This window comes from Phyllostomus discolor, chromosome 2, assembly GCF_004126475.2.
Source record: "Phyllostomus discolor isolate MPI-MPIP mPhyDis1 chromosome 2, mPhyDis1.pri.v3, whole genome shotgun sequence".
Lineage (NCBI taxonomy): Eukaryota > Metazoa > Chordata > Mammalia > Chiroptera > Phyllostomidae > Phyllostomus > Phyllostomus discolor.
This window is the reverse complement of record NC_040904.2, coordinates 132,564,415-132,589,346: the sequence shown is the minus strand read 5'-3', so window position 1 is coordinate 132,589,346 and position 24,932 is coordinate 132,564,415. Positions and strand designations below refer to the sequence as shown.

General features: G+C 40.2%; 1 pseudogene; it reads left to right on the top strand.

Moving 5' to 3' along the window:
• The first annotated feature begins 283 nt into the window (after window positions 1-283).
• LOC114514050 lies at window positions 284-24,932 on the top strand (annotated as a pseudogene).

Sequence of the window (24,932 nt, the reverse complement as noted above, 5' to 3'; positions counted from 1 at the left end):
GGCTTAGCCTCTGAAAGATGTTTGGGCTGGGCATGTGAATTGGGTAGAACAAGGTCTCAGAGGATCACCTGAGTGGGGCAAGAGTGGTGTCAGCCAGGTTGAGGGAGACTCAGATTTGTCATCAGCTGGCACCTGTGGCTATGTGGAAGCAGTGCTCAATGAGGAACAATGGCACTTTAGTCCTGGAGAGTGCTGACCCTCCAGTTCTTGCCCTGGAACCAGACAATTCAGTTCCTCCAAGTGTGTCCCTAGCACTTTTCATGCTGCTGTCTTTGGAGCTTAGGACAAGTGTTTGTGAGTAAATGAGTCTGTGCTTGAGCCCTTTAAGAAAATGCCTGGGTCTCCATCAACCCTCCATTGCAGAGATGGGATGCCCGCTGATTTTCACAGCCAGATATTGTGGGGATTCCTCTTCCCAGCACTGGTGGTCTGGGTTGGAGAGCCCAGTGTGGGGTTGGGAACCCTCAATCCTCAGGGGAAATTTGCATGGCAAAGAATCTCTCCTGATTTTTAACCACCCATACCCACCTGAGTGTGGGACCAGCCTCTTTTGCATCTCCACCCCTCCTACCATTCTCAACATGGCTTATTCCTTATGTCCTCAGTTATAGGACCTCTGCTCAGCCAGTCTCCAAGTTGTTCTCAAGGGTGGTTGTTCTGTAATTTAGTTGTAATGTTAATATGGTCATAGGGAAGAGGCAGGTACAGCATTATTCTACTCCTCCATCTTGACTGGAAGTTCTAACATGATGATTTGATACATATTGATGTAGTAAAATGATTACTACATTAAACTAATAACATATCATTTTGAGTAGCTATTTTTTGTAGTGTGAACCGAGTACTTCAAATCTACTCTTTTAGCAAATTTCCTGTATTCCTTAGAGTATTATTAACTCTGGTTACTGTGCTGAACATTAGATCTCTAGAATTATTCATCTTGTATAATTGCAACTTTATACCCTTTGACCCATATCTCTTCATTTCATCCACATCCCCATCCCTGATAACCACCATTCTAATCTCTGTTTCTGTATAATCAACCACTGGGCTGGCCAAAGTGTTCGTTTGTTTTTTTGTTTTGTTTTGTTTTCATAAGATAACTCTGGTAACACTTACTTGTCTTTAACTTTATTCAAAATAATTTTGTTAAATTGGATTGTGACAGCTGTCATATCAGTGTGCATTTTAGAAAAACATCAAAATTGGTAAATTTGTGTGTAGCCATTTTAGTATTGAAGATGGAAGAAAGTAAGTGACATTTTTGCATATTATGCTTTGTTATTTCAAGAAAAGTAAACATGCAACTGAAATGCAAAAAAAGATTTGTGCAGTGTATAGAGAAGGTGTTGTGACTGATTGAACATGTCAAAAGTCGTTTGTGAGGTTTCACGTTAGAGATTTCCTGCTGGATGATGTTCCATGGTGGGATAGACCAGTTGAAGTTGATAGTGATTAAATAGAGACATTAATTCAGTATTCTATGACTCAGGAGATAGCTGACATACTCAAAATATCCAAATCAATAAAGCTATTGGTAAAAATGAAAAATATATCCTTTATTTTACAAGAAAAACCGTATGGACTTTTTGGCCAACCCAGTATTTTAGCTTCTGCATGTGAGATCATGGAGTTTTTTTTCTGTCTCCACACCTTCTTGAAGTGAAGCTGTAGGTAGTTGGTTTTTTAAAAATCTGTGCATCTTTTGACAGAGAAAGAACCAATAACTCATCCTCCTCAAGGGATTATCTATTCTGTTTTTAAAGGTTCTGTCCTTGGGTAGTTCTTTTCTGTGTGTGTGTTATTGGTGGGGGGAACTGTATTGCAATAATGGGGTAATCCTTAATGCTTTATTTAACTACACTCTTTTTCTACATCTTTGAGAGAGATTCTATAGGGTTCATAAACAGTTTATCCTGTTTCTTAAAGGACTACTTTTTCCTCTCTACCTTGTAAAAGACTACAATTTTGCTACCCCTAAATATCTTTTTTCCTTAAACTTAGAGTTTGATTTCTGATCCATTGTTTTCTAACACATTTCTTCATGTTTTGCCTTGAATTTCTTTTTAATAAGAGACATGAAGTCAGACCCTGGCTCATGTGGCTCAGTTGGTTGGATCATCGTCCCACAGCCAAAGGGTTGCAGGCTCAATTTCTAACCAGGGCACATGCCTAGGTTGCAGGTTTGATGGTTGGTCCAGGTATATATGATCCCCAATTTGGTACATATGGAAAGCAACCATTCAATGTTTCTCTCTCTCTCTCTTTTTCTTTCCCTTCCTCTCTCTCTAAAAAAGCAGTGAAAAAAATGCCCTTGGGTAAGGATAAAAAATTTTTTTTGAAGAGAAATGAAGCCAGTTTTTTCTGAACCTGCCAGAATTATCTACTGCTCAAACAAACTTCCTTCCCCTTCAGGTTTTCTGGTTGAATATCTCAGTCAGAATGCATCTCCTTTAGCTTGACCTTAAACCAGGCCTGGACTCAATCTATCCTTGCACTGCCTATTTCTCCTTTAATAATTTATCTTTGCTGTATCTTTCTTTAGAGTTTTAATTCTCTAATTTTTTTCAGACTTGTTTTCTCATAGAACAAGAAATTCCTATGTTCCCACATGTAGAAACTGGAACCTTGGCACTCTTCCAATAAGTCTTTGAGAATAATGCTGATCTTCCTCATTTTCTTTGAATTCTGTCCAGATCTGCCTGCCACTACTGTGGAGACCTGCTTCAGTCTGTAAGGGGATCCAGTCTTTAACCTTCCGAGGGCAATGTCTCACAGCCTTTGTCTAGAAACAAGACCATAGCAATCTGTTTTTCCTATATCATGTTAAAAAATCTCCTCTTACCAGTGGCCCAAATCCTGGCTTTCGCTGGGGCAATAAGCCCAGTGTTCTTCCTACGAGTCTGCCTTTCTGCACTGGGCGCTGGGCAGTGCTTCTGACAGGACATCAGTGAAGGCAGCGTCTCCCTCACCCCTTCTAATGCCCTCCAAGAGACTTAGTTTAGATGCATGTCCATTTTTCCTTTAGCATTTTTTACATGCTCCACCCTTGAAATTTCATTTTCCTTTTATAAAAGGCTTGCCTATTCTCTAAAGACTCCACTGGTTTCCTAAATAAATTCCTCCTCTCAGTTTAATCAGTCTGCCCTTCTGTTTATTGTTGTATCCTTATGTTTTACTATATTGTGTGTTTCAAATCTCTCCAGTTTATCCTTAGCTTACTTACTAAGCAGATCAGACTTTAAGAGATACTATTCCAGGCATGGAATTCTTTCACTGTCTTCCTAATTATTGGGTCTGCCATAATTTCATTGAGTTGTCTACTTTGATTCCCTCAGAATGGCATAGTTCTTTATAACTGGTGTCTTGATCCTGTTTGTTCGTTTTAATAACATCTACTATAGATTGGGTCTCAATTTTAGTTTACGCTTATGTAATTTTTAAGTCTAAAGTGAATATGAAAGAACGTAATGCAAAGTGTTTAATAATTGGCTGGAGCTGAAGGTAGGAGAGAACCCTGATATTCAGGGATTGTTTAATATTTGATTGGGGTGGAAGAGAACTTTGATGCGTAGGGTTTACTAATTTCAGTAGCACAAATGCTCCAACAATGGCTAATTTCAAGCTGCCAATGTGACGTCAACCACATCACAAAATTACTAAAAATTTAACAATCAAATGTCGTAAGTGAATACAAGCTGGCATTAGCATATCTCTGGATCACCCCTTTATCTGTGAACAAACCACATAAATGCAAGATATCCACTGTTAGTTCCTCTGAAATTCTCTGTAATATTGGAGGCAAAACAGAATTTGAAACTGGAGCTACTTAGGTAGACTTAGTTCTAAAAGGTTAAAACTAGGACCTCTGAATGCATGTAAAGTTCAGTTCTCCCTCACAGCTTAAAATTAGCAAATTCTGTTCTGTTCACGGATGGCTTAGAAGATGTAATGCTGCCTCGGCATGACCCCCAGTACCTGTGTCAGTTGTAATTGCATTTTCAAGTCCCCATCATCACCTTGACCTGTGACTTTGCTGAAGGTTACAGGTGCATGAGCAGCTGATTTTGCTAAATGAAAAGCAGGTCTAAATGATGTCTGTTTAAGGTCTTATATATGTATTCTTAGCTAAACTACAGTGATGAATATAGGTTGTATCTGTGGGCAAATGGGTCTCCAAATTCTGAACCTCAGAACTGAAGGCCTAGGGAGCAGTAATCTAGAGTAGTCCTCGCACCAATGCCAGGATTTCTGGACTGATGCAGACGTAGTGTGCACTTTTGAATGGTGGCATGCTCCCAAGAAAAAAAAAACAAGGAGCCAGGCCCTGAAAGTTTATTTCCTTATGTCAAACTCACCAATAATTTACTCCTCTTCCTGTGGAAAGAACATGAAAAGTTATGTTAATTAATGTCCCTTTATTGGAGCAAAATATCACTATAAGGGGTTAAGTGTTTTAACTTAAAATAAACAATGTATTGCTTCTCAGTTTTTCCACTATTAAAAATAATGCCGCAATACAGATCTCTGTGCATATATCTTAAGACAATGTACAAGAGAGTTGGAATATACCTAGGAAAGGAATTGTTGAGTCATATTATATTATGTGATATATAATGTTAAATTGATCTCCATAGTGGAGTTAAATTGTTCTCCACAGTCTACATTTCTACCATTGGAATATATAACCCAAATGATATATATCCTTGCCAAGGCTTGATATTATTTCTTAAAGCCAGTCTACTGGGTATAAAGTAGTATCTCATCTCAATATAAAAATGGTATCTCAATATAAATTTAATTTGCATTTCCATTTTCCTGGTGAAGTTACATTTCTTTCATGTTTACTTGCCATTCATATATCCTTTCATATGACTTGCCCACTTATATTTTTATGCATACTTCCATTATTTTGTGTGATTTATAAAGAGCTTTTTTCCCTTCTTTTTAGGTTCTAAACACTCCTTTTTGTATTTTCTGTCTGTTTGCCTTCTTACACTGTATTTTAGGGGGCAGAGGGATAGGACACATGGCTCAATTTTCCTACTGACTCATTCTCTCTTCTGTATCAAATTTTCTGTTTAATCCACCAATCAAATTTTAAGTATCAGCTGGAATGGGAAGAAGAAAGAGGAACTCTATATCCAATTCACTGCATAGCAAGCAACTTTATATGCATCCCTCTTTGACACTGTTCTGTGGCCATGAGCTTCTGGGTCTACTTCTTTCCTTGAATTCTTCCCTCATTTAGCCTTTCCTAATTGCCTTTAATCCCCCCAAAAAATTCATCTCCATCTCTGAAAAACAAAAGTCTTGAAGTTAAGTAAACCCAAATACCTTAGAAGGCAAATTGATAACCACACATCCTGTATTTCCACTCAGCAACTCAACACATTTACTCAGCAAAAAGGACGGTTCTGCTGTAGGGTGGTCAATGGCAAGTTGGTTAGGACCACCCAGTGCTGCAGAAATTACAGTGCCAAGAAGGGGTACATCCCCAGCAAGTCCAGACAGGTTAGTCACTCTTTTCTGATGTGAAGAAAAAATCACATATATTTTCTCCATAACAATTCTACTTGTTTTTTTTTCTAGGGTAAATTTCTATATTTCAAATGAATAGGTCAAAATGTATTCGTTGCTTAAGGGTTTTCACAAGTATTGAAAAAAAATAGCCTTCTGATAACACCGTTTAATCCCACTGGCAGGAACAATGACTTTTAAAATTTGGGTGGGCCAGAATAGAATCCTTAGCTTTGGACAGCCACAGTACCTTAGAGACTATTCACCTAAGAAGATGAGTGAACTAAACAAGACTGTACCCACTAGGACATTAGCATCTCCGGTGGATAGGCAGCAACTTTCTCTTCTACTCGCACACACATCATTGGGACCATACCCACAATATCTCCAGAGAGTTAGAAACCAACCATACCTGGCCTATAGTACCATCTTCAGCAATCCATAATCATTCATGTAATAATTATTCTGTGCCACTTATTCTGTACCAGGTACTGTACTAGATACTATAGACCTCAGATGAATTAGAAAAAAAGTCACTGACTTCAACAATTCTTAAAATATCTATAGTCTAAACTTTAACTTTTCCGAAACAGTTATATAGAAAGAAGGTCTGAGTACATTTACTTTTTAAACTGGCCAGAGAATCTCTGTAGGCCTCACACATTTACACAGAAATTGTCAACACAGATTAAAAAAAAAGATAAACCCACAAATGAATAATATACAAACAGAGTGGTAAAATCAGAAAAAAAGTAAATAAAACCATTATGTGTAAGTGATGCACACCTTCACACAATTGCTACAGATCACCAAGCACCCAAAATTTGTGACCACTGGCAGAGTAGAAGTCCACTGGATATTTTAACTAGGAGTCTCATATTTTTGTCTCAACCCCTGTGGTTGGCAATAATTCTAAAGCACTCTACTCCCTTTCCTGTGAGGAAAGGCAGGCTTTCTGAACACAATCAAGCCTTTCTTCGGTGATTGTGAAGATAGGTGCTCAGGAACATCATCCGGAACAACAGTTTTCTTTGCCCAAAACCATAATTGCAGAAGGTGTGGGAGGTTGACCTTAAACTTAATCCTTTATACCAGATAGTTTTCTTAAGTTTACTTCTTTCTTTCAAAGAGAAGCACAAAAAACTAAACTGTTTAGAGGCATTAAACCATGGTCAATTTAAACTAAACATTTCCTAGGACCCAAAATTGTAAATTCTCATTCTTAGTTCTAATTTTCAGCCCACATGTGGTAATTAGAGTCACAAACATCACCTTTGTTAAAGGATTAGTTTATCTATTCTCAGCCACCAAATTCTCTCCTAATATGGCCATTTGCTTTGCAAAAACACAGAGTAGACGCAGCTATGGATGGGTTCACACACATCCATCTTCACTGAAAAAAAATGACAGCTCTATGAGCATGCACTTCCATTGCTTTCAACATATGAAAGATTCTGCTAAATATTTTGCCATCTACCTGGCACTGAGCCATTCAATAAACAATTTAGCTCAACTGTCATTTATCAAACATGAACATACAACAGAGGGTACCTGCCATTTGTTCTCAGTGTGTCTGAGGGAACTGAAAAACTAGCTCTGCTGCCCAAACTAGCTGTGCACCTTGGGTGGGAGCAAGATCATGGTGCTGGGGCCATTGCTCAAGAGCAGGGACAGCCACATCGGGTGTCTGAAGGAGGCTCCAGGGTTCTCCAGAGTCATCATCTCCCCAACCTGGAGTGAAATTCCTACTAACAAAGTCCATTCTCCTAGAGCAATCAATAAATGTGTCTATTCGATTTATTTGTTTATATCTCTTCCTCAAAGTGGATTTTAAGCTGCTCAAAAGCTGCAGGAAGGGCATTCCTTAATGTTTCCTTAATTAATCTAATATATTTGAATCACATTATCTTTAGAAGACCCCTTAAATGTTACTTGGTGAAAGAAGAAAACTTGAAGGCTCCTAGCTCCTCTTTCTCCCAATGTGTCTCTTGAACTTTTGACACATCATAGCCTGTTGTTTGAATCCACACCCTCCCTGAGCCTCCAGAACCAACAGATCAACTATTTTCAAAGGCAGAAATGGCCATGCTCAAAACTGTGATATGGATAATATGTGTCTACAGCAATGATTTGTTTTTTTTTCCTTTTCTGTCTTCTAGACTCACACCAAAGCACCCCAGAACTCTTTACAGTTATGAACACACAGCCAACCTATAGGAGCAAAAATGATTGGATGAGTAACTACCATGTACAAGTCTCAGCAACCAGCATCCTATTTATTTTATCATGAATCTTAATGACAATTTAGGAAGGAAGATGATATTAATTTTGCCCCACCCGTGAGGAATGTGGAGACTCAGACAGAGGCTGACTTGCTCACCCGAGATCACAGCGCAGAAAGTGATGGAGCCAGGCTTTGAATCTAAGGCTGTTGAACTTCAATGCCCTTTACACATTTTTTGTTTGTTTTTGACCAATGTATTTCCTAGACCTCAGTTTCATCTGTAACTTTAGGATTTTATATTAGATAATCTTGGGTTTTCTTTCTGGGTGGACCCTTCAGGGTCTGTGTTCCATTATTTCATGCATCAGGATTTTAACATCTACTTGGCCCATGAGTAAATTGAAACCCAAAGAGGTGAACTGGTTTGCTTAAAGCCAGCAGGTGACTTATTGTGGCTCGAGGAGCAGAGCCCAAATTTCTAGTATCTAACTCCACTGTGTTTAACATTTAACATCCTTAACCTATCCTACTAGTCCCTGATCTTTCTGGCTTCTCTCTTTCTTGCATCATCAAATGCCATTTCTCCTTCTAAACCTTATATTATGCCCATGACTAAAATTACGTGATTCTTTCCCACTTTAGTTCACGTGCTCTTCCTTCTGTCTACCTCGCCTACCCTTGTCCCCTATTTTCTTCCCCACACCTCTGAACCTGGATAACACCAATTGCTTTTTAGGTCTAAGCTCAGATATCACTTTCTAAAAGTAGCCTTCTTTAACTACTTCCTTCTCCAGTCCATTTATAGGGTTGCCACATTAAATATAGAAACCCAGTAAAATTTGAATTTCAGGTAAACGACAAATAAGCTTTTAATGTATCCCAGATACTGTGTGAGGCACACTTATACCAAAAGATTCATTGTCTACCTGAAATTCAAATCTAACTGAATGTCTTGTATTTTTATTTTGTCATCCTGCAACACTATATACACTTTCAGATGGGGTCTTACACTTCTTGTTATACAGTCTTAAGAATACAACTGAAAAATGGGCAAAGAACTTGATTGGATATTTCTCCAAAGAAGACATACAGCAAGTATAAGAAATGGTATTCTAATCACTAATCATGAAGGAAATGCAAATCAAAACCACAATGAGGTATCACCTCATACCTGTTAGAATGGCTATTACCAACAAAAAAAAAAAATAACAAGTGTTGGCAAGGACATGGAGAAAGAAAGAATCCTTGTACACTGTTAGTGGGCATATATCCAAAATAACTGATATTAAGATGTTGAAGAGATATGTGCATTGTCATGTTCTTTGCAGAACTATTCACAATAGCTAAGGTATGGGAAAGCTTAAGTTTCATCACTGTATGAATGAATAAAGAAACTGTGACATGCCCATACAATGAAATATTATTCAGTCTTTTAAAAAAAAGAAACTCTGCCAGTTGCTACAACATGGATAAACCTGGAGGACATTATGCTATGTGAAATGAGCCAGTCACAGAACAAATACTGCATGATTCTACTCATATGAGGTATCTAAAATACTTAAACTCATAGAAACAGTGAGTAGAATGATGGTTGACAGGGACTGGGGAGGTGAAATGAGGGTTTGCTATTCGATGGGGTTAAAGTTTCAATTTTACAAGATGAATACATTCTAGAGATCTGCTGTACAACATTGTGCCTATAGCCAACAATACTGTAAATTTTAAATATAGTGTACTTTAAAAATTGTTAAAAGAATAGATATCATGTCGTATTCTTACCACAATAAAAAAAGAGTGTCATACGCTTTTTCTTTATAATACTTAACAAAATTGTATTTAAATAATTTTTTAGGATGCTTCTTTTTACAAATGCTCTCTATGCCGTCCAGACTCCAGGCTCCATAGGAGACAAGACTGTGTTTATTTTGTTCACCACTATTTTCCCTGCACTTAGCGGTGCTACCACACAGTCCATATGCAACAAATGTTTGGGGAGAGAGAGAGGAAAAAAAGAGTTATCTTAGTTTTCTCCTTGGATGGAGAGAGTTCATATTAATATGTGTATAACATCATGATTGCAATAAATTATAACAACAGTCATTTAGGACTGGCTGAATTAAGGCCCAGGCAAGCACACATACACAATATCTTCATTTATTCCTTACTCTTTTCCTGCCTTTCTTATCTTACCTCCAGGTTCTCCTTGCATGTGTTGATGTGTTTGGAAGTATCAAACGCATGTGTTTTGAAACTCATAGACACAGACAACAGCATGGTGGTTACCAGAGGGAAGTGGGTGGAAGGGTAGTAGAGGCTAAAGGGAGACAATTATGTGGTGACAGCGGATGATTTGACTTTAGGCAGTGGGCACATGTGGAGGACACTGGCCAGCTGTATCCAACTCAGCTGCAGATGCTCGTCAAAACATGCTAAAAACATACACAGAGACAACCAGGTCCTGTGGGGGAATAGGAACAGCAGGGCCACTCCTCATGTGGGGAGCGCCCTGTGTCCATACCCAAGCAGATTTTTATTGAGAAAACAGACTTAGTTTGTGGATTCACAGTCTGGCAGAAAAGATCAAAAGATGTAAACAACTTACAAAGGTGGGGGCAGGACTCCTGCTGAGAATCCCAGCAAGGTTTGGGGTTTTTAACATATGAAAGAAGTACAGGTTCCAAAAGTTTCCTGCCTGTGCTTTTAAATTCCAAGTTAATAACATCCTCCAGCAAACAGATCTCACAGGATCTTGCATATTCTATGTCCCAGGCCTGACTACCCCGGGGGTCTGCCGTTTCTGGTCTGGGCTGTTTTGCCCCTGCTGGTCTCAGAAGACAAAGGCAGCCAGGAGACTTGGATTTCTTACATCCAAGAGCAAAGACTCAGGCTTTGACAAAGCCAAAGGGGGCAGGGGTTGATGTCTGATCACCCCTTCATTTCCACAGCCCTGCAAGTCTTGTCCCTGTCATTCCTTCGTGAATGCGTCTGTCTTAGATTCATTCTCTATCCAAGAGAATTGTTACCTGTCATTGACTGCCTTTCATGCCAGGGAAATAAGTTTTGTCTCCTTCAGTGGCTCCTGGTCCGGAGGTCTTTCACTCAGCCTAAGTCACAGGGGGTTACAGCTTCCTGAGACCAGGCAGGGCGGCCCACAACAGGCACACGATGCAATACACAGATTATGTGTCACAGAAATGCACACCTGAAACCTGTATGGCACTATGAACCAATGTCACTCCAATAAATTTAATTTAAAAAAAGAAACAGCTTTCAAGCAGCAAAGTTTTGGCACATTAAGATATAAAATGCCATCTCCACTCAGCTTCATGAGCAGAAAATGTGGACACTTGGGAGTCAGATCAGAAGAGGAAGAACTAAAACTGCAAATGAGGTGACTTCAGCTGACCAGCCTATTTGTGGGCACAGGATAAGCACCCATTTCCAGCACTCAGAAATAACTGAGACTTCTTCGAGTGATACTAATGTAAGGTAAGCAATCTTGAAACAACATAATTTGAGTTTTTAAAAAGGAAAGTAACACTTTATAGCTATAGTCTAATGAGCAATTCTCCTAGTTGAGTTGTTGGCAGAAATAACATTTCTACCATTGTGTAGGTGTTTCTTTTCACCATCTTCAGCCTTATTCTAGTAAAATTTCCTAACTACTAAGGATAGTTTTCTCTTTACACTTAGAGATTTTCGGGAGGTTGGGTCATATACTATGTTCCCTGTATATACTCTGAAGTTTGCAAAATTGAATAAACCTTACTAAACCAGATCCTGCAAATCTATGCACTTCCCTCTCACATTCTGATATTTTAACGACTCGCCCCCCAGTCTTATTCATCAGCCAATTTTTTTTCTATATGACATCTAATCCTTGGGCTTCCTGGTTTCCCCCCACCCTGCTTCAGGCATAAGTCATGACAAGTACAGTCACTGTTACTTTCTTACACAACCTAACCATACCGCGATGGACCAGGAGACACTGGGCACTAACTTGCATTGGGAAAGACACATTCCAAGAGGTTGAAGCAGAAACAATAATAGCAGAGGAAGGAGGAAGCACACTAAAAACTAACATCGATGTTTCAAATTCCAAGTTGAGCTGGCGGGCGTTCTGTCCGCCTGGAGACCAAGCACAGTCACTTAATTCCTCAATTGTTTCTCCCTCAGGCCCAGCCCTGACTTGCCTTTAGACGCAAAATGACTCTGTGGCCAACAGGAAAACAAAGCCTGAGGAAGATTTTGCAAAGCTAAACCCAAGAGAAACTGTGCCAAGCAAATACCAGAAATTTGCAGAAGCATTTTATTCTGCCCATGGTGGTTTCCTGTGTTCACATTGCAGGAACAATGCCCTTGATACCTTTTCCAAATACCCTCACTGGGCCTCATTCCAGAAGAGTCCTAAGTCTTACAGACCCCAAACTCTGTTCTACAGAGCATTAACATCCCCCAAATGATGTTACTGCACAGTCCATGAAAAAAAGAACCCTCTGATAAATTATGCTGACAAATGCTTGAGATTCACAATACACCTTAGCTCCCTAAAGGACCTCAACAAAAAACCTTTCAGGAGAAAACGTGTATAACTTTGCATGATGTTCGTTATACTGTCAGATCGATACAACTATTTTCAATTTCGCAGCAACATATTCTGAGAAATTTTACCACAAGATTTTATGTCAGTTTGCTAGTGCTGCTGTCACCAGTTATCACAAACTAGGTGGCTTAACCAATAGAAATGTATCTTCTCATGATTCTGGAGGCCAGAAGTCCAAAATGAAGATGTCAGCAGGGGCACACTGCCTTCTGAGGCTCTGAAAGAGAATCAGTTCCTTAATCCTTCCAGCTCCTGGTGGATCCAGGGGCACTAGACCATGGCAGCATCCTTCCAGCCTCTGCCTCCATGGTCACATGGCCTCCACCTCTTCTCTACGTCTCCCTCCACTCACTGGGGTATATGTGATTATATTTAGGGCCCTCTACTGCAATCCCAGATAAGCTCCTTCTCTCAAGAACCATACAAGTTAATATTGCTCTTTCCACACAAGGTATGGTAAAAGGTCCCAGGGATTAGTGCATGGATATATTTGGGTGGGGGGACCACCATTCAACCCTCTATAGATGTTAACTGATAAATGCTGATAAATACAAAATTGTTACCTTTAACTCAATTTAATTTAATGCATGCATTGTCCTAGGCCTGGATCATAAAATGATTTAACTCCTGGTCACCACTTTAGCTGCCTCACAGCCTGGTGGAGGAGACAGACATGACAGTGGAATAATACTATGCATAGTGATAGTGCTGTGTGAGAGTTGTAGTCAGAGCGCACCTGAGGAAGTGATTACTTCTTTCTGAGCAAGTAAGGAGGATATCTCAGAGGAGAAAATTTTTTAGCATGAATAATGAGAAGCACTTTTGCCAGGTAAAGCAAGAAGAAATTCCAGGTGAAGGGAATATCACAGTCATGGTGATTAGAGAATCTGTTCTGAAGACTAATTAAGAAAATGTGAGCCCTGGCTGGCGTTTAGCTCAGTGGATTGAGCATGGGCTGAGAACCAGAGTGTCGCAGGTTCGACTCCCAGTCAGGGCACATGCCTGGGTTGCAGGCCACGGCCCCAGCAACCGCACATTGATGTTTCTCTCTCTCTCTCTTTCTCCCTCCCTTCTCTCTCTAAAAATACATAAATAAAATCTATAAAAAAAAGAAAATGTGTGTAAAGATATTTATACAGTCCCTGGTGCTCAGTAATGAAACTGTTTTAGTGGAGTGAATAGAGCAGACTCGGGAGATGAGGCAGGCAATGTGAGCAGAGGCCAGCCTGCACAGGACAGACTGTGTCATCTGATCGACTTGGAATTCACCTTGAGTAAAGAACCTTCAGCCCTGGCTGGCATAGTTCAGTGGATTGAGCGCGGGCTGCGAACCAGGCATCGCAGTTTCGATTCCCAGTCAGGGCACATGCCTGGGTTGCAGGCCATGGTCCCCAGCAACCACACATTGATGTTTCTTTCTCTCTCTTTCTCTCTCCCTTCCCTCTCTAAAAATAAATAAATAAAATCTTTTAAAAAAAAGTCTCACCATCAATCACCCTTAAAAAAAAGAATCTTCAAAAAGTTTTAATTGGGAGAGTAATGTGATCAGATTATTGTATGAATATTCATAATTTATTAGAAACATGGAAATGGAAAGCCTTGAAATTTATATTATAAAAATACATCTAAAATTTATATTTCCATGGCAAGAGTCAAGACTGCGAGTAAAAGGGAACAAGAGAAAAAGAATATTGCAGAACATTCTCTACGAACACAGACAGACATGTGGTTGTTCAGGAAAATTGCCCTGCATGCAGGACATTCCCAAGCTCCAAAGTGCTGGTCACCACCCATCCCAAAGTCTCTCTTCCGAGAACCTGAGGCCTGGTTTCCTTCAGGTCTGTAACTCTTACATGAGTACTCAGTAGCCTTGCATTTGTGTGAACCCTAATATAAGTCATCTATTTGAGAAAATACCATATAGATACACTGAAGTTATACTGGTACTAGCATAAATTTTCCATCAAGTATTCTTCTTTTTAAGACACGTGTGTTTATGTCTTTATATGTGTCCACATGAACATGAAACAGGGTTAGCTTAGAGGAAACTATGGAAGGTTCTATTACGACAGTCTTTAGGGCATCATGTATGCAAATAAATAAAAATAAGCCCATTAATTTCAGCCAAATGGGTAGTTATTTTGGAAGAAAAAGAATTAATTTAATCAATAGCTAAATGGTTGGTTAGCTGTGTTTGTTCGTTAGAACACATACATACATCATAGTTAGTCTGTAGAGAATCCCATGATAACTGGGGGGAAAACCGCACCACTTCAGTGGGCTTCATTTCTGGTCGTGCCTCAGTACATGCTTTCCAAAGCCTCACTGAGGCTCAGTGTCATTCCCAGTTTTGAGAGTATGGCACTTGAAATACCACTTTAGAATGTGTGTTTCTTGTCAAAGCCTCCTCCTTGACAAATGGCTTCAATTTAATGATATTGGCGCACTGGCTGGTGCTGACCCCAGGCTTGGCAGGCCAGCCCCGGCTGTCAGTGGAACATTTCTCACATGGTGACTTTAATTTGCAAGGGGTTAGAGTTCGGGGAGCTGAATGGTGATGGAAATGATTGAGTTTTCACATGCCTCCTGGGTTTACCCTTCAGATCTGAGGTCAAATTTCATTTCCTTACAGAGGTCTTATCTGATCACTCCCTCTAAAGCAGCCCCAGTCACCCCGGTTCACCTTTATCACAGAGCTCTATGCCTTGCCCAACCAACATGCAACATAGCCTCTGGTATCTTGCCCATTTGTGTGCCCATCTGTAAATTCTCAGAGGCTGGCACCTTATCTGTCTTGCTCGACTTTGTATTCCCAACACATAAAATAGTACCTAGCTTAGTTCTGATCAATTAGTATTTCTTAAATGAATGAATAAAGGAAGGGAGAGTGAAGGGAAAGAATAACTAAACTGATAAAAGGATCAGAATTGACGCTTCCAAGAAATAAAGGATAATGAAACACTCCCTTTTAAGAAATCAGTCAATCACTTTAGAATAAGTAACTTATCACAGGAAAATAACAGGCCTAAAGGGGCACTTGTGGAATGGGTTCTCATTTAGGCTTTTTGAAAGAGTTCCTGTAATAACTTTACCTTTGACATTTAACAAATGTCCACATATTGACTCTGAGAAAAGTTTTGTACAAGAAAGAGCCTTATTGGATCTCCCAAGACCTGATCTTCATATGCAAACAGATTTTGTGGGGAGAGGGCACATCTCAAAAGACAGAAGTCCTCTTACATGCAAATGGCAGAGGGTAAAGCAGAACTGTTTAATGCCGGTAAATCAATGCTTATAATACTTGCTTCTTGAAACTAGAAAAGAGTTAATTCTGAATTGCAAAAACTGAAAAGATTACCAAATATCACTGAGCTGTTCAAAATGTGTCTGAGTTTCTGACCCAGAGGAAGAAGTCTCTGGGAGATCAGCATTTTGTGGGTGGCTATTTTAGCATTGGTAATGACAATTAAGGGTATGGAGCTGCACAGAGGGAGGAGGAGAAAAAAGAGAGACTGCTTTAAGTACCTGCAAATTTGAAATGAACTAACCTCCATGGGGTTTCCAGAAAAAAATAGCACATTCATGGCTACCTAGGACTATAATTTCAAACCTGAATAAGACTGGCTTAGTTAATATTTGAATGATTGAAGAAAAGAACAGTTTGATTAATAATACTGCTAACAAAACATTTCGAGGCTTTACTGGGCAAAAGTGGTCACTCAAAGAGTTGTATAAACTATTTCCTTATGACTATGATTGCAGATATTTGATAGGTTGCTTTATAAAGTAGTAAACTCTCCAAATCTGGCCTCATTAAAAGGAATGGCAGGCCCACTAGAATGAAGCCTTGAATGACATGAGGGAAGTGAGCCAGGTGACTTTCAAACTCTCCCACCCCTAGTATTCTCTTGAACAAATTTTCAATGGAGGAAAAGTAGAGATGTCAGCTGCAAGAAGGATCTTTTTTCCAGCCCAGAAGGGACACTGGTGAACTATCTCCTCCTCCCTAGGACACAAAAAGGGGAGAAACATGTTGGTTAAGAGTCAAAATGATCTTGGTAAAATGTCAGCTCTTCTCCCAAAGAATTATAGATGTTAGGCATGTTAGTTAATCTTAGTGTCATCTGTGAGTTGTTAATAACGTCATAGTATCTACTTGACAAGGTGGTGTCCTCACTATGGAAGATAAAGTGTCTGGCACTCACAGATGCGCAGGACACTGGTGGTTTGTGTCCACGGTGGCCCATGTGCATTCATGCCCGCATCAAGGCCGTGTTTCTGGGAGCGGTCTCATCTCATACCCTGACCTTCCAGAAAAATACACTGAGTTCCATTTCATTATTCTATGTTCTGTATGGCTTCTTGTATATACCTCTTCCTTTCCCTTCAAACTGATGGTTTAGGTTTCCTCATTTGCCATTTATGAATGGACAGATATTTAAGATACAAATATACACACAGAGAAATGCATGCAAACATACATACACACACAGATATATATTTTATAACAGGTATGCTCACCAAGTCAAGCCAGTCACAGATAAGCATATCCCTCAATCCTTTACAACTAACAATTTCTCAAACTGGAATTCCAACCATATTTACCAAGGTGTAGCAATATAACTTTTCATGGGCATGCAGATCTTATAATACAACAAGAATCCACAGGAGTATTTAAAAATTAAAAATATCTTAAATACAATTTTGCATTTCTTTTGCATGAACATTACTTTTTAAAAAACAGGTATCCAAAACTTTCATATGGTAAAAGACAAAATTTTGTTTTTTAATAGTTTCTATAAACATTTCATAGGAGCTTCTGAGATCACCTTCGGAGTGATGGGCAACCCTCTCCTGAGGCAGAGAAGACAGTTGTCTTTCTAGGGGGAAAACTAAGTTCCACAAACATCACTGCAGAGAGCTGCAGAGGGAAAAGGTCATCACGCCAAGCCACTGCGTAGATCAACAGCTCCCCTTGCGTTGCTGCAAGATTATTTTTGTTGGGAAAATGAAAATAGTTCCTCTGAAATCCCGGCTGAATGGAACCTCCAAATGTCAATGAGGAGAAGATTGACATTTATTGAGCACCTGACATTTGTTGACACAGTGCAAAGCCCTGCTTTCTAATGGGGTCCTCCAGACAAATCTGCAAGGCAAGTTGTATTGCCCTCATAGGAGAGATGAACTGCCTGCAACTTACTGAAGTTAACTGGTTTGCCCAGGCTGTGCAGCTACTGAGAGGTGAATCAGAGCTTCTCAAAGTGTGGACTCAGGGAGTCTCACACCAGACCACAGAGAATTTCTTAAAACAGCAGATTCTCCCCACACCCAAACCTGCATAACTAGAATGGGGACTGGCTAAGGAGCAGAAGCTGCATTAAAAGGTGGGGGGTGGGGGGAGAGAACATCAAGTTGTTGTTGTACTTGTTTATGTATTCGTTTGTTGATTCTCATATGTGCCCTGTCCAGGGACTGAACCAGCAACCCTGGTGTATCAGGACAACACTCTAAACAACTGAGATACTCAGCCAGGGCAAAAGCTGCATTTTAAAACAAGCCCCTCAGGAGGGCTTTTTAATTAATCTCTGTGGTGGATAAATTCTCATAAAAACAAACATAAGAAAATGTATGTTCTCAGACCCATTTTTTCCTTCTGTTGAGATGATTTGTTTTACTTTGGATCAAACAATAGCTTCAGCTCCATCGTCAGGTACAGTACTTCTCACTCACATCTTCTTCTTAAAATCCAGGCTAATGTAATCCCATTCCCAGGTATTTACCCAGAAGAGGGAAAACAGGTACTCAGACAAGTATATGTGCACTCACATTAACAGGGGTGTGGTTCACAATTGCCAAGAGGTGGAGACAGCCCAAATATCCATCAAAGGATAAAGGGATAAACAAGTTACAGTACATACAAAGAATGGAATATTATTCAGTCATGAAAAGGAACGGAATACTAATACTTACTATGACATGGATGAACCAACAAAATATACTAAGTGAAAGAAGCCAAACACAAAACATCACATGCTTTATGGTTCCATGTATGTGAACTGCCCAGAATAGATCAATTCAACAAAATAGAATACAGATTGGTGGTTCCCAAGGACTGTGGGGGAGGGGATGCAGGAGGGAATAGGAGAGGGAGTAACAGGGAAAACTGCTTAATGAATAATGGGTTTTACTCAGGGAAGATGGAAATGTTCTGGAATTAGAGGAAGTGGTTGTACAGCATCGTGAATATACAAAATACCACTGAATTAGTCACTGTAAAATGGTTAATTTTACATTATGTAAATTTCACCTCAATAAATTATCTTTTACAATAAAAATAAAAGATTTTATTAGCTCTTAACTTTCCCTCACATTTGGTCCAAGATTGTTGGTAAGAGTATTTTCTGCGTTGATTTCCCTGTATCAAGTGCCTAGAATTCTATGGCCAATAGATGGCGCACTAGTTTCAGTTTTGGCAGAAATTCTCAGTCCCTCCCACACAAAGGGTTGTTTGACCCAACAAAAAGAGAGTAAACGTGTGCTTGCTTAACCTTCTGTTATATAGTTAGAAAAATTGACTGAAGTTTCTTAACTTATCTTGGGAATTGCTTTAAACCTAATCATAAAATGAATATAAAACTGTGACTTTGAGTACAGAAGTCACCATGTGTTACCAAAACTGCAAAGATTTATAGAGAAGCACCAGTTTCACAATCAGATAGACCTCGGTTCTAATCTAAACTCTACTGTTTGTCCATCATGTACCTTGAGAAAGCTGTTTATTCTCTCTGGATCTCAATTCTCGTGTCTGCAAAATATTGATAATACCGACTTCTGAAGGTAATCATAACAATCAGAAACAATGTATTTATTTGTCAAAGGCTTTGCAAAAATGTTAATATATAGTAGGTACTCAATCAAATATACTCTAATAAGTAACAGATAAAATATTAACATACAGGTAGGATTTCCCTACCTTGAGTCATATGCATTTTAGTGCAGTTCATTAATACGACTTGCTTGTGAAAGACGTAGATGTTGAAGCATCAAAGATATGTTTCTATGTTCTCAGTCAGCTCAAAGTCTTCATGAGTAATGGGTTTTACTCAGGGAAGATGGAAATTTTTTGGAATTAGATACAGGTAGGTAGATAGAAATGTTTATGCTTTCTCTAAATTAAACACCAAAGTGATACTATACAAAGCAGAGTTCACAATATATGTTTTAAGTGGAGGGATAAAGCAGCTCACAAAATAGCAGCATTACAGTGTAGCTCCAATTTTGTTTAACAACTGTGTATAGTCTGGTCAGTGTGGCACAGTTGGTTGGGGCATCGCCTTGTAAACCAAAAGTATGTGAGTTCAATTCCAGTCAGGGCGCATGCCTGCGTTGCAGGTTCAGTCTCCGCCATTGATCAAGGTGTGTGCAAGAGGCAACCGATTGATGTTTCTCTCTCACATACATGTCTCTCTCCCTTTCTCTCTGCCTTCCTCCACCTTTCTCTAAAATCAATGAGCATGTCCTCGGGTGAGGATAAAAAAAATTTTTTTAAATGAAGGTACTGTGTATAACTGGGAAGATATATGCCAACATGTTAATCATGAAACTAAAGCTGATCTGAATATTCTTAATACCTTTCTTCATTTTTTATATTTTCTATGATGAGTATGTATTCATTTCTATTTGCAAAATCCCTTTCTCATAACGCTACAAAGCTAGGCATTTATCAAATATGGACACTGCAGGGCTTCCTCTGTGAACCAGCAGCCTCTGTGGAGAGATGGCTCTGAAAGCTCAGGCACGGGGCTCTGGGCGCCTCCCTCCCCCCTGCTTAGGCTTCTCAGTTGGGGGGCAGCATGGACCAGCCCTGCTGTGCTTCTCTTGGCCAGTTTTTCAGGCCAGCACTTGGAAACAGTATCCATGAGGTGCTCGAACAATTGATTGAAAAGCAGAAAATTCAGTAGGCCTCTGAGTGAACAAACAAAACAAAATGGCATAGCAATTTTAACCTTTCTTACTAAGCTTATTCATGACATGTGGCTTTTATATTTGTGATAAATTTAGGAATATTTATAAAAAATTTTAAACATTCATGTGCCTTTGACTCAACAACCACATTTCTAGGACTCTGACCTAGAAAAGCATACACATGCACCAAGGGTTATGCAGGTCAATGTGATTTATAAGAAAAAATTTCCACTAATAAGGAAATAATTTTAACATTATGAGACATTCATGCTATGGAATGTATGCAGCTGTTAGAATGCTATAAATTTCTAAATATGGACATGAATCATCTCCCACACACATTAAGCAGGAGGAAAGGAGTAAGAGAACTGTAACAAGAATATGGTCTCATTTATGTTTAAAAAATCTATACATGTGTGTGCATATAATGCTTATATAAATATTTATAGATGTAAATACATAGACATATTAAAAAGGGTCTACAATGGTAAATACCTAATTACTGTGTTAACAGTGATTATGTTAAAAATCTAGGGCAGGTAGGTTTTTTAACTGTATTTTCTGGTATTTTTTTAAACTGTCACCAAGAATATTTTTATTGATTTTACAGATAGAGCAAGGGAGGGGAGAGCAAGAGAGAGCGAGAGAGAGAAGCGTTGATGTGAGAGAGAAACACTGATCAATTGTCCCCCATACTCACCCTCACCAGGGATCGAATCTGTAACTTAGGTATGTGTCCTGACTAGGGATCAAACCTGCCAACTTTTGATGTTTGGAATGACGCTCCAACCAACTGAGCAACCCGGCCAGTGCTTTCTGATACATTTTAATACTTGTATCATACACACTCGTATTATCATTTATACTCTTTACTTCAATTAAACTCTTGACTGAGGAGGAAAATAATCGCTATCTAAACACATTACAATAACTGATATTTCAGATTGGTGGAAAAAAAGCAATTTATTCATTCAACAAATATTATTGCCACCTTACAAGGTGGCAAGTTTAGGATAATAACTGTGGGTGCAAGAATAAAAATAAAAGAGTCCCTCCCCTCGAAGAGTTTCCAGGAAGGATATATGTAGCCCATCCAGGAAAAAAAATCCGAATTTTCACCTATTCATTGTTTGAAGCTGGAAATCTCTTCATTAGGAATCACAAGGAAGCAGGCAACGTGACAGCAGTTATGTCAAGTCTAAATCCAAACTTACCCGAGTGAACAGTGTAATTGCAATAACAGGAAAGACCACAAGATGGCAGAATAGAGACAAGAATGGAGACTATAATATGAGGAACTATAGCAAATGCAATCAACAGAACTCTGACAGAAGGAAGATGGGGCAGGGCTTTCACAGCTCTGCTGGATGATGGGCTCAGAGCTAAGAACAATTTTGGCACCATTCTTCAGCTTGTTCACATCTATTAAGTTAGTATTCTAATCAGTCATTGTCACCATCTAAAGAAAAAAAGTGTCCAACCCTTCTTCCTGCTCTAGACATATGTGCATATTTATCAAACTCAACCGTACTTTTCTGTTTTGCTATGATTTAATAGCAGAATTTTGTATACCAGACAAAATCTCACCACATTTGAGGATGGGGTGCTTCTTTGCATATGGAGGAGACAGGAGGCACATGAACCCAGATTTGCTGGAATAAAGAAATACCATATGTACAGTGCCACCGAAGAAAAGACTATTTCATGGCAGAGGAAGGGTCAGGGTTAAGGAATTATTTCCAGTAAGGTTTTGTGAGTGTGTGTGTGTGTGCGTGTATGTGTGTTGGAGCGATTGGTCTTAAGGAAGTAGTTTTATGATTATGATTATAGAATGAAGGCATGCTCCCTGAAAAACATTTAGGAATTATGTGAGGAAAAAAGGCTACATGTCAAGCCAAAACCATAATTTCCCAGACGTGGCATATAGAAGTGTGAATTGTTGCAGCTGTTCTAGAGACAAGCTTGGCAGTATTCAAGCAAACCAAATATCTATATAACTTATGACTCAACAATTTCATTTCTGGGTATATACCTCAAATCCTCACAAAAATATAACAGTGTATATATACACAAAGATGGCGACAGGGTGTGTTGTCCGGCAGCTGAAGGCAACCTGGCCATTCATCACTGAGACAGTTGATAAGTACATCGTGACAGACCTACAGGGTCCTGCCCACACAAAAAGGCAAATGGCCAAACAGGACCTACATTTGACCCGCTGGAGCCTCGGTGGCTGGGGGTTATTCACGGAGGCAGGAGTGGAGGCCCCTGGGACCTCCAGCATCATCCTCTCATGCTCTGGGACAGAGCTCGCAAATGCAGAAGGGCCAGGTGTCTGACTCTGGGACAAGGGCCGTAAACCTTGGGCTATGATTGAAGTCACATTGCCTTCATTTCGCCTTACAAAATGCAAACTCCTGATAGCATTTTGAGGAAATTAAGTTGCTCCTCAAATAATTTACACAGAGGGCCAAAGGCCCAAGAACAGCCAAAATGCTCTTAAATTTTATTTTAATGGTTTATTTTTATTGTATTTTTTCCATTATCATTCATCACCCTTATACCTTCTTCCACCCCCTCCCTATCCCCTGTAACCACCACAAGTGAAATAAGCCAGTCAGAGAAAGACAAATACCATATGATTTCACTTGCATGTGGAATCTAATGAACAGACTGAACTAACATGTAAAATAAAGACAGAATCAGAGAGAGAGAGCAGGCTGACAGTTCTGTGGGGTATCCTGGGGACTAAAGGGATCAAGCAAAAAATAGAAAGAACTCATGGACAGGGACAAAATAACTCTTAAATTTAAAAAAACTGATATGTGTTCAACCAAACTTGGTATAAAGATAAAATAATTAACACTGTGCAGTGTAGGCACAGAGAGGAGCCTGTGCCCAGCAGAGCACAACACAGACCAGAAAGAGAGCTCACAGGTGAAAGACAGGGTGGGCGTGAGGGTGGCTAGGGAAGAGGGGAAGAGAGACGGCATCACATAAATGATGCTGGACGATTCCCCCTCCCACACCATGCATAAAAGCCAGCTTCAGAGGAATTAAAGATTAAAATGTAGCAAATACAGTTTAAAAAGGTTTAGAAGAAAATACAAATATAGGCCACTCCCTTTGCAGCTGCCTCAGCCCAGGGCCCAGACCCAGCCTCTCCCCTCCCGGAACGCCGGCCCCTCCCCCCCTGACTCACCACCACCATTGCGGACCCTCAATGTGCTGACCTTCCCGGCATTGCCAGGGACAAGCCAGATGTTCAGGAAACCAGAGGAAGTGACTGGCACAAGTGTGGAGCAGCACATCATCGTCAATCCTAATTCTGCCTACAACAAGGTGAGGACAAAGGGACTTGATTTCTCAGATCACACTGGAAAAACCATGAGGACAAGATATGAATCCAGAGAAGATGTGATGCTTGGAGAGAGTCTGGAAGTGACGCAGACACCCCAGCAAAAGTACCAGAGACTACTGCATGAGGTCCAAGAGCTGACAACTGAAGTTTGTGATAACCAAGACAGCGGTGAAGGAGTCAGCCACTGAGGAGAAGCTTACCTCTATGGTGCTAGCTAACAGCCCTGGTTGCTTCCCAGCTAGAGAAGCTGCTGGGACCAGACGCAGTGACCAGCCTTCTTGACTCAGATAAAGCGCTGGCTAAGCACCTACTGCTGCAGCGGGAAGCAACAAAGAACAAAAGGGCTGGATCAGGGGAAAAGACCCCAAGTGGGATTCCGCCCCCCATCCACCCCGTCCCCAGATAGCAGCTTTGTCACTTAGGAACTACATTCTCAGCTGGAGCAGGACAAGTTTTCTCAAGCTGCCCAAATTGCAGAACTTGCAAAAGGCCTGAGAGAACTGGAAGAAACTTTGTGCTGTGATCATGAGGCTCAGGATTCCCTTTCTGCAGATGTACTGGGAGTCGGCCTTACAGCCTTATAGAGGCTGTAGGGCTGTTGCAGGCAAAGCTGAGCACCCTGGACCTTGCAATTTTGGACCAAGTAGAGGCTCAACTACAGAGTGTCCTGGGAAAGGGGAATGAGATTGCCAAGCATAAAGCTTCTGTAGAGGATGCAGATATGCAAAGCAAGTTGTGCCAGCTCTGTGAAACCATACAGTGCTGGAGCCCCACCACCTCCACCCTTCCAGAACTGGAGCAGGGATGTGCCACCATCACACAGCAGCACAAGCAGGCCGTGCCGTCCAGTCTGCTCCCGACACACTTGGACACCACGAAGCAGATGATTGCTCATTCTCTCTGACTCCCGTGCAGACAACCATGTGTGAAAACCTGTCCATAACTGAGGGGAATTTTGCCAACATTGATGAGCAGGTGAAGAAACCAGGAAAGTGAGCCCCTTCGGGAGATGGAGAACAGGGATGATGCCTACCTCTTTGAACTCTGTTAACAGCTTACACAAGATTTCCCCTTAATCACAACTCTCCCATGTCCAACCCATTTTGACACTGGGGACAAGGGGTTCTTCTTGTATTTGGGGTTTATACCCCTCCTCTGGTGACTAGAGTGGTAGCTGGGGACTATTAGATGGTGGTCTCCCCTCAGGCCCTGGGGCTAAAGACGTGGGTCCAGCCACATGCCAGCTCATGTGCAATACT